At 40.1% G+C, this 5836-nt stretch overlaps 1 pseudogene; it reads left to right on the top strand.

Annotated features, from left to right (window-relative positions):
- The first annotated feature begins 877 nt into the window (after nt 1-877).
- Nucleotides 878-1486, top strand: LOC149459152 (uncharacterized; annotated as a pseudogene).
- The last annotated feature ends 4350 nt before the right edge of the window (nt 1487-5836 follow it).

Genomic DNA, 5836 nt, shown 5'->3' with positions numbered 1-5836 from the left:
TGGACTGTTGTTTTTCTAAGCTGAAGGCCACACCAAGTTTGGAGGTGTTTAGCTATTGACTCTTCAGACAGTTGGCAACTTGTGCAAACTGTGTGCTTCAGCAGGCGCTGACCCCGCTCTGTCATGTGACGTGGCCTACCACTTGGTGGTTGAGTTGCTGTTGTTCCCAGTTGCTTCCACTTTGGTATAACACCACTAACAGTTGACTGTGGAATATTTAGTAGCAAGGAAATGTCACAGATGGACTTATTGCACAGGTGGCAACCTATCACGGTACCACGCTTGAATTCACTGAGCTCCAGAGAGCGACCCATTCTTTCACAAATGTTTACAAAAGCAGTCTGCATGTCTAGGTGCTTGATTTTATACACCTGTGGCCATGGAGGGGATTGAAACACCTGAATCCAATGATTTGGAGGGGTGTCCCAATACTTTTTGCAAGTGTGTGTGTGTGTGTGTGTGTGTGTGTGTGTGTGTGTCAGTGCTCAGCATAAATGAGTACACCCCTTTTTAAAAGTAAGATTTTAATCAATATCTCAATGAGCACATGAACAATTTCCAACATTTTGACAAAACTGATTTATATAGAAATTTTTTTTAGCTCAGTACATGAAAGTAGTAATAATAATAATAATAATATAACAACTTAATAATATAAATTAGATCATAAAATCTTCAGTTTTACTCAAAAAAGGTGATGCATAAATTAATACACCCCACAACAAAAACTACTACATCTAGTATTTTATATGACCTCCATGATTTGTAAGGATAGCACCAAATCTTCTAGGCATGAAATGAACAAGTTGGCGATATATTGCAACATCGATCTTTTTCCATTCTTCAAGAATGACCTCTTTTAGAGCCTGGATGCTGGATGGAGAGTATTGTTCAGCTTGCCTCCTCAGAATTCCCCATAGATTGGCTTCAGATCAGGAGATATACTTGGCCACTGAATCACTTTCACCCTGTTCTTCAGAAATGCAACAGTGGCCTTAGATGTGTATTTTAGATCATAGTCATGTTGGAAAACTGCACAACGACCAAGGGCACAGAATGATGGTAACATCTTCTCTTTCAGTACAGAGCAGTACATCTGTGAATTCATGATACCATCAATGAAATGCAGCACCCCGACACCAGCAGCACTCATGCAGCCCCACAGAAGGACACTGCCACCACCATGTTTCACTGTAGGCACCGTGCATTTTTCTTTGTACTCCTCTTTGCAACACCATACAGTTTTGAAGCTGTCAGTTCCAAAAATATTTATCTTGGTCTCATCACACCAGAGTACAGAGTCCCAGTAGTCATCTTCTTTTTCAGCATGGGCCTCGACAAACTCTAAGCAGGCTTTTTTATGCATGGGCTTTATGAGAGGCTTCCATTGTGCATGACACCCGTGCATGCCACTCCTCTGCAGTGTACGCCGCTTTGTGTCACAGGAAACAATCACCCAAGTTTGGCTTTCTACCTCTTTAGCTAACTGCTGTAAATTTGTATGGCAATTTTCTTCAACCCTTCTCATCAGAAAACACTCTTGTTGAAGTATTAACTTCTGTGGACAGCCTGGATGTCTCTGTGAGATGGTTGCAGTTCCATCTTTGTTAACTTTTTGTATCACTTTTGCTACAGTATTCTGACTGATAAGTAAAGCTTTGCTGATCTTCCTGTAGCCTTCACTTTTTTTGTGCAAATACATTATTTTCTTTCTCAGGTCTTGTGACATTTCTCTTCCATGTGATGCCATTGCTGACAGCATGAAATGGGAGGGGGCTTTCTTTGTTAAGTTATGCCCTTTTATAATCAACTGTCTGCTGGATACCTGTTTAATGAATAATTAGACTCACTTGGAGTTGAATTCTTGTAAATCAGTATTTTGTTGTTTAAAATGTAGCTTTGCTTCTAAGACTTTCATTAGGGTGTATTCATTTTTGCAACATGGTCTGGAATTAATTTGTTAGGAAAAATATGTTTTGTGTGTGCGGATTAACAAATCTTGTTTCCATTCAATGGGCCACATTTATGGGAGTATTTTGTAGTATAGTGTCCCATAGAAAATGTTGATTCTGAAAGGAAAGTAAAGGTTTTCTGATAAATCTGTTAGGGTTTACTCATTTATACATACACTCACCAGTCACCTTACTAGTACCGGGTTAGACCCCTTTTGCCTCCAGAACTGCCTTAATTCTTCGTGGCATAGATTCAACAAGGTGTTGGAAACATTCCTCAGAAATTTTGGTCCATATTGACATGATAGCATCATGCAGTTGCTGCAGATTTGTTGTCAGCACATCAATGATGCACAATTCCCATTCCACTAAATTCCAAAGGTGCTCTATTGGACTGAGATCTGGTGACTGTGGAGGCCATTGGAGTCTAGTGATCTCATTGTCATGTTCAAGAAACCAGTTGGAGATGATTTGAGCTTTGTGACATGGAGCATTATCCTGCTGGAAGGAGCCATCAGAAGATGGGGACACTGTAGTCATAAAGGGATGGACATGGTCAGCAACAATACTCAGGCCGTAGTGTTTAAACAATGCTCAGTTGGTATTAAGTGGCCCAGAGTGTGCCAAGAAAATATCCCCCACACCTTTACACCTCCACCAACAGCCTGAACCATTGATACAAGGCAGGATGGATCTGTGCTTTCATGTTGCTTACGTCAAATTCTGACCCTACCATCTGAATGTCGCAGCTGAAATCGAGACTCATCAGACCGGCAATGTTTTCCCAAGCTTCTTTGTTTCCTGTTCTTAGCTGAAAGGAGTGGCACCCGGTGTGGTTTTCTGCTGTAGCCCATCTGCTTCAAGGTTTGTTGTGTTGTGCATTCAGAGATGGTATTCTCTATAACTTGGTTGTAATGAGTGGTTATTTGAGTTACTGTTTCCTTTCTATCATCTCAAACCAGTCTTCCCTTTCTCCTCTGACCTCAACGAGGCATTTTCGTCCACACAACTGCCAATCACTGGTTATTTTTTCTTTTTCGGACCATTCTCTGTAAACCCTAGAGATGGTTGTGTGTGAAAATCCCAGTAGATCAGCAGTTTTTGAAATACTCAGACGAGCCTGTCTGGCACCAACAACCATGCCACGTTCAAAGCCACCTAAATCTTTTTCTTCCCCATTCTGATGCTCTGTTTGAACTTCAGAAAGTTGTCCTTACCATGTCTAGATGTCTTAATTGCTGCCATGTGATTGGCTGATCAGCAATTTGTGTTACAAAGCAATTGAACAGGGGTACCTAATAAAGTAGCTGGTGAGTGTGTATGTGTGTGTGTGTGTGTATATATATATAATATATATTTTATCATACCTCCCTACTTTCGGAAGAGGGACACCTTGCGATGATGAAAACAAGCTGAAAATGGATATGGCTGAATTGCTCTAAATATTGGACGTGGCTTAAAGGAGCATGTCTGCAATCTTTGTAGCCAGAAAATACTTTTTAACTATATATATATATATATATATATATATATATATATATTATAGAGGTGTAACAACTACATTCCCAGAATGTACTGTAAAAAGGTTTGCCATCATATACACTAGTGGCTGTTGTCACCTTCAAAGTAGTCCCCTTGTGAAGCAGCGCACCTTTCTGGCCAACTTTACCATTGCTGGAAACATTCCTGGATTTTGTATTCTGGAATGCTCCATGGTGTATTTGTCACAGCATGCTGGATGTCTAAAATGTCATCAAGTCTGTGTCTTTTTAAAGCATTTTTTTAATTTTGGAAACAGCCAAAAGTCACAGGGTGCTAAGTCAGGGGAATAAGGTGGTTGGTCAAGTTTCAGAATGGATTTTTGGACCAAGAACTCATGAATACTTAATGAACCATGTGCAAGAGCATTGTCGTGGTGAAGAATCCACTTGACGGGCCAGAGTTCCGGTCTTTTACTCCAAACAGATTCCTGTAACCTTTTCAGAATTTCCAAGTAACAATGTTGGTTGATTGTTGCTCCATGTTCTAAGAACTCATAGTGAACAATCCCCTTGTGATCATAAAACACACAGGCATGGTTTTGAACTGTGAATGAGACATGCATGCTTTCTTCGGGCATAATTTCTTTGTTTTCCACTGCATGCTCTGGCGTTTTAGATTAGTCCCCTTGTAAAGCAACACACTTTTCTAGACGATTGTGCTACTTCCAGAAACATTCCTGGCATTTGTTTTCTGAAACGCTGCATTATATCTTTGTCGTGGCATGCTGGATGTCCAGAATGTCATCAAATCTGTGGCCTTTTAAGGCATTTTTTTTAATTTTTGTAACATCCAAAAGCCACAGGGTGCAAAGTCAGGGGAATAGGGTGGTTGGTCAAGTGTTGGAATGGATTTCTGGACCAGAAACTCATGAACCCTTAACTCATGTGCAGGAGCATTGTCATAGTGGAGAACTCAAATGTCAGGCCGGAATTCCAATCTTTTCCTCTGAACAGATTCCCATAACCTTTTTTATTTTCCACATTTGAATTTTGGCTGCCCACTTCTTGCATCATCATAGACATCTTCCCGCTCCTCCTTAAACCACCTATGCTATTCAAAAACACTTGATTTGTTATTGAAATATTATTATATAATAATGTAACAGAGCTAAAGTTTTGCTTGCAGTTTTGCCAATTTTCATACACAATTTTATATTATTCTCTACTCCATATTCCTGTTACTCATTTTGCACCAACAGCGCACACACATTTGTTATCTATTCTATTCTACTACTCCATAAGGACTGAGTCAACTGGTCTGTGACCCAAGCAAGTGCAAGGTAGATCATGTCAAAATATGCTCGAGTGCCAATGGCTTTGGGACTAACCACCATAGTGCTACGCCACGGTCATCCTGGAAAATAAATTGTTATACCTTGTATATCTTTACACTTTTCTTTCGGTCTCCAGACACCAGATTATGTAGATTCATGCTTATGAGTCATTGTTGGTAAATTTTTGGAGAAAGTGAAGTCTATTGTATTTGTTTGCTGTATTTTATTTCCCTCTTTCCTCTTTTATGTTCTTGAAATAATACAACTTGATTGCCAACTGTCAAGTTTCTAGAAGTGAGGGCAACCCCTGACATATGTTCCTCCATTAGAAAATTTTCCTTCCTGAGTGAGTGATTACTATAAACAGTAGGACTTACTCTCCCTTTTTTGTCATCAGGACAGGAAGTAAGAGGAAATCTCCTGAATGTCTGCAGCCCAGATCTATGTTGTTGCACATAACAGCTTTGAGATAGGAAGGTTATCCCCAGCCAACCTTCTACCATATGGATTGATTTTTCTTTGACCTCCGGATAGCCTTAGGCCATAATTCATTCCTCATCAGGAAAACAGAGAAGACCTACAGTATGTAAACCCAATTACTAAAAATACCATAAAAGCTTTAACAGTCTAAGGAAATTTTATAAAGTCCTTTAAATATTTTGTATATTTGCAGCTTTCATTAAAATAATACCTGGTGATCTTTCCATTAAGGTTCTTGTAAGGCAACAACACCGTGTCCCTTTCTCCCGAACGTTACATGGGATTTCGATGGAGATGACGTGTATTTTCCAACACACGTTAGGCAAACGGTCTGCTGTTTCACCATTAGTGATGAGCTTGAGTTCATTGCTGCGCCAATGAGAAGCGGATGGAAGATTCCCAACCCCGCAGCTGCACTTATACAAAGGGGTAGGGATGGTTTTGACTTTATTGACCTAATATGGGCTCGTGACCATATGAGGTCCATGATGTCATGAGCATTCCCACCCCTTTGTATAAGTTCAGCTGCGGGTTGGGAGTATTCTATCAGATTCTCATTGGCGCAGCAATGACAGTTAACTTCCAGGTT

Source organism: Staurois parvus, unplaced genomic scaffold (genome assembly GCF_062004578.1).
Source record: "Staurois parvus isolate SC_StPar_1 unplaced genomic scaffold, SC_StPar_1.0 ptg000272l, whole genome shotgun sequence".
In the NCBI taxonomy this organism is placed as follows: domain Eukaryota; kingdom Metazoa; phylum Chordata; class Amphibia; order Anura; family Ranidae; genus Staurois; species Staurois parvus.
This window is presented reverse-complemented; position numbering and strand designations above follow the sequence as displayed.